The 14,024-nt window shown below is 46.4% G+C and overlaps 1 pseudogene; it reads left to right on the forward strand.

Moving 5' to 3' along the window:
- The first annotated feature begins 12,546 nt into the window (after nucleotides 1-12,546).
- On the forward strand, nucleotides 12,547-13,320 carry LOC120841937 (annotated as a pseudogene).
- The last annotated feature ends 704 nt before the right edge of the window (nucleotides 13,321-14,024 follow it).

The following is a 14,024-nucleotide window of genomic DNA, read 5'->3' on the forward strand; positions in this document are numbered from 1 at the left end:
CCACAGCAGGTGTGTAAAAACAAGCGACGATTCTAAGCAAAACAACAATCGAAAGGAAGTGTGTTCAAGGCTCGCCAGACTCCCGGTGACGCTTATATATTAATAATATGCCACTCTTGTTACTATATAAAAATGAGCCCTTCTTGCATCTTTAGGAGCGTTAAAAACATTTAAAAAGTAAAGAACAAAGTACGTGGTGTATGAAAGGCGTCTCTTTCTAATATTTTCTCTGCTGGGCAGTCTTCATCGGGCATTCGAGCGTGCGGGTGATGTTTTGAACGTAGAACAAGCATATTCGCACCGAGCAGAAAGAATAAAGCAGTACTTATTGAAAATCTGACTATATTACCTGGCCTTTCATTTATTCTGGTCGTACATGTTACTGCGTAGTTCTTGCCGTCTTAGTTTTCCAGATGTCCTTCGTTCGTTTGGCACGTATATCCCCCATGCTGGAAAGCGCTGACGCCGTGTTCGCGCTAACACTGTCCGCAAGTGCACATAAATACATGTACGAAGCCGTTTTAGCACCGTTTTTAATGTAATTAAATTGAAATAAAAACGTCGTAACTGACGATTTATTTCATCTGAATGACTGAGAAATGTTCCAAGCTACCTAGTATGTACGTACGAATTATTCGGGATATTTGCTGTTATAATCGAGCGCAAGAAAAAAAATTCACTCGATAATGTGGATGCGTGGGCTAGTTCATAATTCATACTTGGATGGAACAGCGCAGATATAGAGTCACACTCAAAGGCACACAAGAAGGAAACAGAGTCGCAGCGCTGACTAACAACTCAGTCCTATATTTCTTCTTCCTCAAATCGTCAACTTCTTCTCCTTCGCCGTTAGTGAGAACATTTAAAATTTTTAAACACCAGAAACCAAATAGCCAATAAACATAAATAAATAAATTAATTAATTAATTACAACTAAAAATTAAATTTAAAATAAATTAAAATATAAACGAAAACAAATTAAAAAAGATAAAATTTAAAAAACTAAAAATAAAATAAAAAATCCCCATCACTATTGGTGCTTTGATGTTACTTCAAGATAATTGAATCTTTTTCTTTTATAAAGCTAGGAATGGAACACTGACGCATTGCTTGTCCAACCTGGCTATTTTTTCAGCTTGGATAACTTCTCGTGTCAGCTGATTGCCACTTCGGGCAATAACAGCGCAGTTACTCAAGTCCGCTGAACACCCGCAATCCCGGCAATGGATGCCTAGATTCCCTGATATTACTCTGTTTATGTTATAGTGATGATCTCGTAACCGGTCATTCAGACACCTCCCGGTTCGCCCGACGTACTGTTTACCGTATGAGAGGGGAATTGCATAAACCACCCCTTCAGAGCACGGAACAAAGCGGGTGTGATGCTCTTTTATACAACCTAAGGTTCTATCGCACGATGAATTGACTTTTTTACATAAACTAGAGAGCGTGTATTGAGCAAAGAATACTACCTTGACGTTTACGCGGTTGTATCGTTTAAAGACCATGAGAAATATGCTGAATATAAGGCACAACCGCTGGCCTCTGGTTTCGGTCCCTTTTCTTACATTGGGTTAAATCGGGATTTTTAATTTTCTGAAGGAGTTGAAGGACTGCGTGATGCACCTCAAATACCCCAGCCTAGCGGTTGTACTGCACTGGCTAAATTGCTCATCTACAGCTGGGAGACCCGTCGCCCGCTGAGGCAGAACAAGTTCTAGGCTGTATAAACATACACACAACCCAATTTTTTTCAGCAGCACACTAGTACCAGTTGAACCTCTAGCGTACATTATAATAACTGTATGCTCACGTGCACCAAATGATAGCGCTATAATCACCGTTTTACGCACATCCGCAGTAGAAAATTAGCGCCACCGAGTCTGGAGCTGTCGAGCATGAGACGAGGGGTGTTCACTAAGTTAATAATAACAAATTTCTTTATTTTGCCAACAATATACAGTTGCAAGGTTGGAAGGTGAAAAGGGAAAAACTCTTTTACACGACAGAAGAAACACTATACAAAATTATTAGTATCATTATATAATCCAAAGTTAATTTCAACAGAATAGAGCATTAGCAGACAAAACGTGGCAAAAAAACAACTTCAACCCCCCCCCCCCCCCCCCCCCAAAACACACAAGATATATATATATATATATTAACACTTATCCTCTATCCGTTTTGTTTGTTTTGGTTTGAGATGAGTTTGGCTGTTACTTTTTTCGACCGGCAAGAAGATAACGACGTTAAAGTGGATATTCCATAGGCCAAAAACAACAAGTAGTTCGAAGCAGTTGTCACAGGTTCGGAGGTTAAAGATCCCATTTAAACAAACAAATTTGGAATTTGACTTGGACCGCTGTCCAGGTGTTAGGACCACACCTTGGCGATAGACATCCTGAGAGGCGGGAGGAATTGAGAGCAAAGCATACCGACGTTACGAACAGTATTTTATGTAAAATAATTCAAAAGTAAGGAAAGGCGCACAGGACGTACACACAGTCGAAAGAAGGAAAAGAAAAAAAATATCAAAAGTCAAATCGAGGTTGTCATACAGTTTTGGAGGGGGAGAGCCGAGTCAGCGTTCCAAGGTGCAGGTGGAGGTCCGGTTCGTTGCGCCGCCAGTCGGGGCCGAGAAGCCATGGTGGCTTGGGTGTTGTAGTGACGCACAACACTCACTCACAAGCACTCACACCCCCCTCCGTCGAATACCTTCTCGGTGTTCGAACAACCATACCGACGCGGATCTGCTCAGCGCCGACCATCCACACCGTCGCAACCTTGCTCCGCGGTGTGTTCCACCAAACTTCGCGCGCGCGGGCTAAGCTCGCGCTCCTGTCCTCGGCGCTCGCGCACCCCACTCACAAACACGGGAACGGACAACAACATAACCATTGAAGGGCAAAAGTAGCTATTGAATTCTGTGACACAGTGAAGCGGCCAAGATTTCAGCAACGATCTGAAGAGGACCACGGCATCGACGGTGTCCGAAATTTGCGGATGAAGAAATTAAATCAACGTATTTGCAGCTTTTTAGAAGCCACAAAAAATGGGTGCCATATATTTTTTTTTTAATATTGAGCGTGTGCCTTCGATAGTCCCACGAATCTGATTATATTTGATGTGTGTGTGTGTGTGTCTAAACCATAGAGAACGGCACGTGATCACGGAAAAGAGAGTAAGGCCTGGTTCACACTTACAGCGAATCCGCTGCCGCCGAAGCGGAATCGACCACGGCAATGCACAGTGGACGCTACGTCCGGCGGCCGAATTCTTGCACATTCGCCCGCCGATTCGCAAGTGTGAACCAAAACTAAAAGCGCGACTCAAACCGGCGGGTTCTCGATCGGCGGTTTTCGGGTGGAAATAAAACAAATTTCGAGCCGCAAATTGTGTTCTGGGTAGTTTGGCTCTCATATGGCATGTACAAATAAAAACCTTGGTGAGCACAGATACCCTGTCAGTGCCCCTTTAAAGGGAAACTTCAACGAAATTTGAAATATACCCGTTTGTTCGGAAATAGGCTGAATAGGATCCACAATATCCGTAAATGGGGGGGGAGGCTGCGCTTTTTGCAAAACTCCGTTTTTTTTAGGTTTTTTTTTTTTTTTTTTTAGAAACTTTCGCACATATTATAGTGCAAGAACGTTGGAAAGGCAAAGTCACGAAACTCCAAGAACAACACCAATGCCAAGAGTGCTGTAAAGAGCAAAAACCTCGTTTTATGCGCAGCCCCTCTCTTCGCAAGAGCCTGCGCTTGAAATTATTATTTCACATTTTTATCGCTGCGGGCTAGGATTTAGGACACTGGTCTATAGGCAACCTGCAATGCTGTTTGGTTTGGCGCTATCCTGCGACTGAAGCAAGAAACAGTGCGTATGCCTAGGAGTGGCAGCGGCATTGTTCAAACGCGAGCTATTACTCTGGTAGTGCCACTCTAGTGTCTGAAGCAAGAAATACTGGGTAGGCCAGGAAGCCGTGATCGCATAACAGGTAAGTATACGGCGGAAGCTGCGGCCTGGCGGGCTAATCGGAACCTGACAGTGTATCACCGGAGTACGCTTCTACTCCGAAAAAGTATCAGACTTTTCGCTGCGTCATGCTCCAATATGTGTGCGTTGCGCTCGTATATATGCGTAGCGGATATCGAAGCCGTCGGCACGCAATGGGGCGCGTATCGTTCACCCTTTGCCAAGTTACACCGAGGCAGGGTATAACCCTGGACTCTCTCTCTACTGGCGCCACCTGGCTGTTATTGGACGGCTACACTGCCACAAAAAATTAAGCAGCAAGAAAAAATTTTAAAAATCTCGACGCTGAAAAGTCAGAGCAACCGTCCTCGCACAAACTCTAGGGGCCCATATAGACGCTTTACACACGCGCCAGATTGAGCCGCCATAGCCGCCCTTCTCTTGTCTTACCTTTAGTCTTATCGAGATGCCGAGCCACTGAAGCGGGCGTTGACGGGTCTTCACAAGGGCCTATGCTGGGCACAAGAACACAGTAGCATCTAAAATGGCAATAACCTAGCCTGCTATGGTAATAAAAGAAGTGAAGCGAACGGAATAAGAGGGAACAAAAACTGAAGGTCAGTTATGGCGGCGCTCATGCACAGCTGCTGTAAAGCGTCTATATAGGGCGAGGGTAATTCTGAACAATCACAAAACCAAAATCTATTATTTATAAAATGTTTAACAAATTCGTGCTACAAAACAGGATGCCGAGGGAAAGAGAGTCTTATTTTCGCTAGGCCGCTTTATCTTGCAGTGTGGTACCGACTCCAAAGGCAGCAGCGGCATATCCTCGGGGCGATGAGAAGTCGTCAGTCCGAACTCGTCGTTCTGTCATTCGGAGAAATGACATCGCACACCACACACAAACACGCAAACCACACACCGAACGTGGAAACGGACTTCATCGCATCCGTAAGCGACCATCGAGACGGGCGTCTCGATGGAGGGAAATTTCACGAAGTGAGGGAAACTTCGCCAAATATGGGAAATTTTAGGCGTCCAATGAAAAAGGGAGGAACATGAAACGCCCGTCACGTCTGCGCTACAGGCGGTCGCCCTCTGACCGGAGGTCCTATTCTCAAACGTCTATCGTTTCCTCAAGATCCCAGCGACTCTGCGCGAAACAACGGCGGGAACTGAGCGCTCGTTCTCTTCACTACGACGGTTGAAAACATACCTGAGAGCGTCCATTTCGAATGAGCGACTGCTCGGTCTAGTGCTTTTGAACGTTCACCGCGACATTGAAGTTCAAGCGGTGGACATCCTGGATATTCTTTGCCGTGAACGCAGGCGGCTGCATCTTAATATGTAGACAATTGGCATAAATTAAATGGTCCAGAGAGCCTGTAAATTGCTTTCTGAAATAACTAGTCAAAGTTACTTTTTTTTTTTTTCGAGGTATTTTTTAATCCAAAGCACGCAGGGGCGGATTCAGAGGGGGGGGGGGGAGGGGGGGGGGGGGTCCGGATGTCCTAACTTCCTTCCTGAATTCTGCATGAGTAAAAATTTAGAGAGTGGAAACGGGAAAGGGGGGGGGGGGGGGGGGGTCTTAAACATATGATACGCTGACATGCACCTGATCCCCCCCCTCCCCCCCTCCCCCAAGAAATACTTGCGTCTGCCCCTGAAAGTACGTAATTCTGATCAGTACACAAGGTGTGCGTGAGCGCAGCGCCACCCGTTGCTTACGGTAGAATTGTTTTTACAATTCATCTAATATTCCTTACATCGCTGACTTTGTTTTATATTATCACCATGTGTGCGTTTTATTATGCCCACTTTAGTTTGATTTAACTATGTATTTCAGTGAAGATAGTGTGTTATACTTTGCATTGAAATTGCCATCTTTCACCCCACAAATGTTTCGAAATATCCGTTCTCTATACATCTCAGATCAAGTTCCGCATCCCATCAAATAAGCATGAATGAATAAATATTGACTATTTTATTTATTTTATAATTTTCTACTCCACAAACATTCCTCCCGAAAGCTTGTTCCGTGACCCGTGCAAGACCGACTGCATAAGTAGGGTAGCGAGCGGACCCAATGCCGGGGGGGGGGGGGGGGGGGGGGATGTCGATTCCCGAACCCCCCCCCCCCCCCCTGCCTACGCCACTGGTTGTAATATCACTTTAAAGGGGCGGTGCAGGCACTAGTGGGACTCAAGGATCCTCGCACGCAACGACAATGGTAAAAAAAACTCCCTTGTCGCGATGTAATTTCAAGGACAACAGCGAGTGGTTTCATTCAATCTCTCCTTCGCAGAACTTGATGACGTAGCTGGGTAGTCGCTATATTTACGATATTTCAACGCGGCTCATAGATTGGACCCGAGCATTACGTGGGTAGTCGATTTAGAATGGTGATAATCGATAGCTCGAGAAGCGTTCGGGTAGTGGCCCGTGTTCAATCGCTGCAATAACGACAATAGCCCAAACATAACAATGTCTGGAACTCAGCGCAGGTCCTGTGCCTTAATTGCCATAGCATACTGTATACTCACAAAGCCTGGCAGTTTGACGACGGAGCCATAGACTGCCCGGTCGCAGACTTGGAGTGCGAGTATCTGGTAGCAAATAATTGGGGCTGTGGGGATATTTAGACAGCGTGTAGTTGGTCAGCCATTTCAAAGATGCGACAAGTCACTCGCTGTAGATGAGAAATTTAGCCAGTGCAGTACAACCGCTAGCCTGGGGTCTTTAACGTGCACCACGCAGTAGTGATACACGACCGCACGCCGGTACAATGCTCATCCAGATCGAAATAGGCAGGGGTGGGGATTGAACCCAGGATCCCCGGGGTTCTGCAGCGTGAGCTTTCGCTCCACGTGCTCCGAGCTGGTGTGCGCTAGCCCACTCTGGTAGCACAGGGCACCAAAGAGGCATTTCTCGGGGAACCTAGGGTGCCTACATATTCGTCTGGGTAACCGGACAAAAGCTAACCCGTTTTTTCACAGACGCGAACAAAAGCCCACCTGATTTTGTTTTGCTACCCGGCGAAACACGGGCTGAAATAAAATGCGGACGCGATTGACATTGCACCATTTTTAGGAGAACTTGTACCCCATTCCATTCAAAGGTGTCAACAGATAAGCCATAACAGGGAGAGAAGCAACGATTTCGGACCAAAATTTAGGTCACCGAAACTGAGTGGAGCTGATAAAATCAAGTTTGCTTGACTCAAGGTATGCCGAAGCACCCTTGTGCCGCGCCCAAGAAACTTCGTGAACCGAGGTTTTTGAGCCCAAAGAGTGACCGAAGAAGCGAATTAAGTTACCCTTCGGTGACCTTGCTTTTTCATTGTGCTTATGTCTTGATAAACGCACACATAAATGTTCGGCACAATGTCTCTTCATTACTAATGCATGCGTTTTCTTGGGGTCCAGGGTAATATTTAAAGTGAATGGCTAATTAATTGTTTCCGTCCTTGTGCGTAGTAAATGTATTTGAAATGAAGGATTACTGAAGGTGATGCGAAAGGGAAACTGAAGCAAAACTGTAATATACAAACCATTGAGTTGCGAAGTTTTAGAAATATTTTGAAGGAACGGGAGTTGGGCCGTTTGGGAAAGTACAAGACAGATGACCAACTTAGAAAGCTGTGCGGGATTTAGGATACGCTGGCGTTCCTTCCACCACAGCTTGCTCCCGAAGGACTAACCATCAGGGAAAAGTCTACCGGTAACATCGGCTACTTGTTGGACTGCTTTGGTTGCACGTATGTCAACGGCCGCTTCCCTTATGCTTCTGTTCCTTCTGCGGCAGCACCCAGAGCGAATTCTTCCCTTCGCCTGACTCTGCGCCTTAGACGACCGGGGTTTCCCCGAAACGGTGGAATATGTACGACGCAACTCTTCAAAATAAAGACCGGACGAACAACACCTGCGAAAGATGGAATATTGGGTTCTAGAAGCTCGTCGGCCACGCCCATCCAAGCGTCTAGAGCAGGGGTGCACAACATACGGCCCGCGGGCCGCGTGCGGCCCGCGAGCGCTTTTTCAGCGGCCCGCGGCCCGGCAGCACAGAAACTCGCTTACTATACCATTCTATCCATTGAGCGCCAGCTCCGGTTGGCAAGCAGCAGTGAAACCCTCTGACCTACTTCTCTGTCTTCTGCGAAGTAACTACGATTTCTCAATTCAAATTTTCCCTCTTCACTAATCCCGCTGAGAACAATAAAACAGCATGTGCAGCTGTCCCTGTCCATGGTGTGGATCTGTTTCAACATGTCTGTACACGGAACGCGAAAACTTGTTGCTCATTCTCAACAGATCCCTTCCATCTTTCGCCACGGACGCTATCAACCCTCTCCCTTTTTGTTGGGATAGTTAGGGGTCGCATCGTCGGATTGGAGGACTGTGATCCGACGATGAAACTGAAGCTTATCGACCTCCAGTGTCCACCTGCACTGAAGACTATTCATCGCGAATTTCAGCTGCATGAGTTTTCCAAAAACCTGGACAAGAACAAGTACGGAAACCTGGTGGACAACGCCTAGAAATTGTCGTCACACTTAGGGAGCACGTATGTCTGTGAGCAAACCTTTTCACTGATGACTCTCAACAAGAACCGCCCTCGATCTTCCATGGCGGACATGACATAGCGAGATGTGCTGTCGACTGCAACGAGTGAGATGACACATGATATCGGAAGTCTGACCGCAGCCAAAATGTGCAGCACGTCGCAATAGGTGTGGCCCGCACAGTTTTCAATAAACCAATTTTGGCCCGCCTAAATTTTTAGTTGTGCACCCCTGGTCTAGAGGCTGATTGAATGCACAGCAAAATCAGGCGCCCGTTGCCACGGCATTGACACAATCCCGGAGAGGTGAGACCCCTGTGAAGTGGGTGCGAAAATACAACTCTGCGCCTGCAGAATCGTCTTAAAAATATTTGCGGGGGTTACCAAATACATACATCGAGATCTACCAAGACTGCTGGAGCTAGTAGGGGACTGAATTCGCTTCTAGCCAATGGACTTCTTCCAAAACCGACGCGCCACATCGCGGCGAAATACCACGCAATGCACTCTGGGAACTAGTTGGTTACTCAGTTTCGGTTTCGACTGGGCAGCTTCGTCTCATGCTACCACGCCGCGACCGAACGCGCTGCTTGCGTTTTCGACTGTCTGACTTCTTACGAATGCACACTACGCTCACTCTCGAGCGTTACAAAACGAAGACCGGGGCACTTTCCTTGGATCTCGAAACACCGGATATTGTGCGTGCGTATGCAAACGCAGTAAGACGTGCGTATTCAAACGTAGTAAGACCTCACCCCACGAGTGCATCTTTGAGCTCACTTTCAATAATCTCGTCTAGTACCAGTGAACTACAACTGAAATTTGGTCACCTTGAGCCTTACACATATTTTGATATTTTGTTTGCCAAACGTCCGCTTCTTGTTACTTCATTGGGCGAGAAGCAAGCCGCATCCTCACAGGAGTATCAAAGTTGAGCCCAACGTTGACGCATGTGCTTTTAAGGAAAATCAATAAGTTCGACCTCACTACCGCACAAAAGTTACTATGATGTCTTCCTCCGTGTCATCATATATCTCCCACTCAAATTTTATGCTGATAGAAGATTAAGTTTTCGCAAACGCTGAGATCGGCTAGCTACGACGGAGGCCCTAACAAGCGTCCCCTATACTCCCCGCTAAGCCGTTTTGGACGAGCTTTTACGGACGGCCAAGATTTGCGCCCGAACGGTGCGTCTGAAATTATCTCAGCATACTCAGTCAGGAAGAAAGCAAACACACGACAAACATTATGGCCATTAGCAACCATCAAATGCGCTTTGAATAATTTCGTTAGTTTGGCGCACCACATCGGGGTTCATACCCGTCCGGCGCACTTGCGGCGAACGGTGCGACATTCGATCTTCACACAAGTGCTCGACTTTTGCTTTCTTAAAACGGTTTGTATATGCGAATGTGCCTATATGATTGGCAGGAACACTTTATGCGCATACGCGATGTTGAATATTAGTGGAATGCAAGCGGGTGGGGACTTCACCTCGTGCAGTGCTGCGGGTCAGTACAGATAAGAGATAAGAAGTGTTAAAATTGAGCTTTTCAATGGCGCCTCCGAGTTTTACCTCGCGTCCTCAGGCGTATTGAGAAAAACAGTAATTGCAAAAAGTTATATTTCGTCTCTGGAAGCACGAAACAAACAAACTTACTGATCAACAACACTAATGAAAAGGCGCGAGCTCGATGTATGCATACTAAATGGTTGCTACAGCTTGTTGATTCGTACACAAGCAAGATCCCCGAGCTTCGCAGCGTCGAGATTCCAAGCACTGGCTTGTCCACATACCTCGAAACGCTAACAGAAAGGCTCAAAAAGTACAAAAATGCAACAAGCATGCGTTAAGACAAGCTATACGTCTCGGGCTTGTTCTGAAGCTTCGAGGTCTGGCCATTTAGGCTAGTTTAGAGACCACAAATGACGCTCGCGGGACCAGAACACACGCTCTGTGTGTAATCTCTTGTCGAAGTGTCGATCGAAACCGAAATCACGCCACTTTCCTCCTTGGCCAACTAGTTCCTGCAGAGTGCAACGCGCGCCGTGTTGCATGCAGGGGTCTATGGAAGTAGTCTATTAATAAATTAACTTGTTTCTACTATAATCAACAAACCATGCTCCTCTCAAATTTAATTTATCGCTGCATTTTAGTGTCGTATGCATGCACCTCTAAGTTGTCCGCACTCGCGTTAAGACCAACATGAATTTTTCTCCTGGTGAGCTTTTGTCCGGGTCTGTGAAAAAATGGGTGAGCTTTTGTCGGGTGAGCTTCTGTCGGGCGAGCTCTTGTCCGGTGAGCTTTTGTCCGGTGAGCTTTTGTCCCGGATTCGTCGGTCTGTCTCAGGGTGAAGACATGCATTGTTGCCCTGAAGCTGCCAGCCCGTGACACTCTGGCGCACTCGGCGCGTGACTTGGGCGGTAAAATGGCATCTATGCATTAGTCAAAGCTACGCGCTCGAGCTGAATGACACCGGATTGCGCCCACTTCTAAATGTATTAAAAGAAAAAAAAAAAAAAACAATTGGGCGGAAAAATGGCTGGGATCTCACCACTCAGGTAAAAGCGCGCGTGTGTATGAACGCACTCTAGGGGAACCTAAGGCCCCTAACCTGGACGTCAGCACACAGCTTTTGCAGCGGCGAGTACCCGAAACACACTTGTTCGCTCGGGAAAAGTGTGTCTCCGCGTCTCACCGCAGCGGCCGCCAGTCACGTGGCTCTCCTCTGATCCGTTGTGTTCCGCTCCACTTTTTTCCATTTCAGCGGCCGCTTCTCGTGGCGATCTGCCCGTCAGCCAGCAGAATTGGAGGTCGTCCGATAAAGCATGCGGTACCCATGGGGGTACCGGATATAACAAAAAAGGCTTTTCCGCAAAACATGAAAGTTTCTTAGCGCAACCATAACAAAGACAACAATGAATAATTTTAACAAGCTAAAGTTCAAACTTCTAACCCGGATCTTGCTCAGTCAACGCTAAATAGGTGTTGCTGCTATAAGAACGCTCGGAAACGGCCGTCACTCGTCACTTAGGTGTTGCATCTCCGTCGCAAGAGTCTGCCGTGGTCACCAGCATGGGAAAGTGGGCAAAATATCCGCCCTCCCACCGAAAGAAATGGGAAAGAGATCCGAACTTCAAAGGTAAGAATTGCGCTTATTTCTTTTTTTTCTTTTTTTGCTTTTATGTAAACATCAACAGTTTAGTTTAATTGCTGGAGCTCCAAGAATAATATATTTTTAAATTATTCTGACGTCCGCAAGCTTCTGCAGTGTTTTGCTCAAGTTCACAAAGTACAAACGTGTACTATACCATGTGCTTGAGTGCCATCCTTAGTTTGTCATTCCTTTATTTTTTTATTGGCGTTCTCTATCCCCGACTGGTGAAATGGCCTTCTGCAAAGTGTGCAAGACGGAGCTGCGATTCCACATCCAGGACCTGAGGCTTCATAAATCAAGGCTGAAGCACCAGAATAACATCGTGCTGCTCGCTCAACCGGCTGCTGGACGGATGGATAGCTTCGTGACGGCCGCGGCCAAGAAACACCGATCCCGTCATCATCCAAGCCAAGGAAATCAAGCCGCCGAACTACGTTTGGCTGCTCACGTCGCCGTCCACAGGTCCTTCTCCGCAGCGGATCATTTGGCGCCTCTTGGTAGAGATTGTTTCAAGGATTCGTCGATTGCATCATCGATGACCCTTGGCCGAACAAGTGCACCGCACTTGTAACGCGAGTACTCAAGCCAACTTTTAAGGAATTCCTTCATGCGGATTTAAAAAATGTGCAGTTTTCGTTGATTCTTGATGAAAGTACTGATGTGGCATGCACGAAAGAAATGGCTGTTGTGGTTAGGTACTTTTCGCGTAAATCTTGCAAGTTTTGCACAACATTCATAGGTCTCATGCCTACTTTTGACGCTTCGTCAAGCGGTCTCTTTTCGCATGCACTTAAAGTGCTTTCTAGATGACCTTGGTCTAGATCTAGCTAACGGTGTTGGCATCGGGACGGATGGAGCAAGTGATGTGCGGAAAGCACAACAGTCTTTTTACTAAGATACAGGAAGTCAACTCTCGCCTCGTCCTTGTAAAATGTTTGTGTCATTCTCTGCATCTTGCATCCAGTGAGGCGGTAGATGTGCTGCCGACACATATGGATTATCTCGTTCGAGAGACCTTAAATTGGTTCTCGCACTCTCCAAAGCGGCAGCAGATGTACAAGGTCATCTATGCGGCTATCAATTCTGGGGAAGCCCCCAGGAAGCTTGTAGGACTGTCAGCCACACGTTGGCTTAGTATTGCTGATGCATTGAAGTTAATTGTTGAACAGCGGCTCGAATTGGAAACACATTTCGAATTAGCCAAGTGTCAAGCAAGATGCTATTCTGCGAAAGTACTTAGTGAGATGTACCGCGATGAGCAAAACTTGCTGCTAGCAAGGTTCCTAAGCCCCATTGTCAATGAGTTCAACCATTTAAACAAGATATTTTAGTGTGACAATCCAGATCCTACAAAGTTGCACAAGGATCTGTTGTCTTTTGTGATATCACTTATGAACAGAGTAATCATGTCCACTCACGCATCACCAAAGTGCACGGACTGGGAAAAGCACATGCTTCACGTACGGGCATGTGGAGTGGGAAGTGTTTTTCCTAACGCCCTTGAAAAATCTTTGCTTTGTGAGGGCAAAATCGCGCTCCTCGAAATATGCTGCAAGTTTTTAATTGCATGCATTAAGAGTGTACTGAAACGCCTTCCTGCCAACATGCAGCTCCTCACCGATTAACTATTGCTCAAGCCTGCCAGCATCACGAAGTATTCTTTTGAAACTTTTCACAAAGCATTTGTGCCTTTTATACAGACATCGATGATCTCAAAAATGGAGTCAGAGTACAGACTCCTTCAGTCCAAAGTGAGAAATCATGTTGATGACTGTGTGATGACATTTTGGAAGAATGTAAAAGATGCAACTAACAGCGCCCGAGCAGCCATGTTTCCCTTGCTATCAGGGCTGGCCATCGCGCTCCTGACACTGCCCATGTCGAATGCCGCCGTAAAGAGGGTGTTTAGTCACGCGCCTCTCACAAAATCAGACCTAAGGAACAGGATGTCTCTTCAAACTCTTGAAAAAATCCTTCATGTGAAGTTTACATTTCTCGGAAAAGACAAGTGTTGTAAAGACTTCAACCCTATAGTGAGGAATTTTTAGCCCGTTTTAATACGCGAGTCATGTATGAGGGGAATCAGCCGAGCACGAGCGATTCCTGAGTGTTTTATAGCTATGTGACTGTGTGGAAGGAATTTTTTCCAAATTTTGCTTTTTCTGTGTTGTTTGAAATAAAACGTTTTTAACACATTTCAAAGATGTCGTAGTTCTTGCAAGCTGCTCCTAAACCCTAGATATGCAGACGCAGTGCGTTCGCCTTGAGCAAGGTGCATGTGAGTGCACAATATGCTTTACAAATATCTTGAATTTGGCTATTTTGGGCT

The sequence above is a fragment of the Ixodes scapularis genome, unplaced genomic scaffold (genome assembly GCF_016920785.2).
Source record: "Ixodes scapularis isolate PalLabHiFi unplaced genomic scaffold, ASM1692078v2 PGA_scaffold3__209_contigs__length_174095766, whole genome shotgun sequence".
In the NCBI taxonomy this organism is placed as follows: Eukaryota; Metazoa; Arthropoda; class Arachnida; order Ixodida; family Ixodidae; genus Ixodes; species Ixodes scapularis.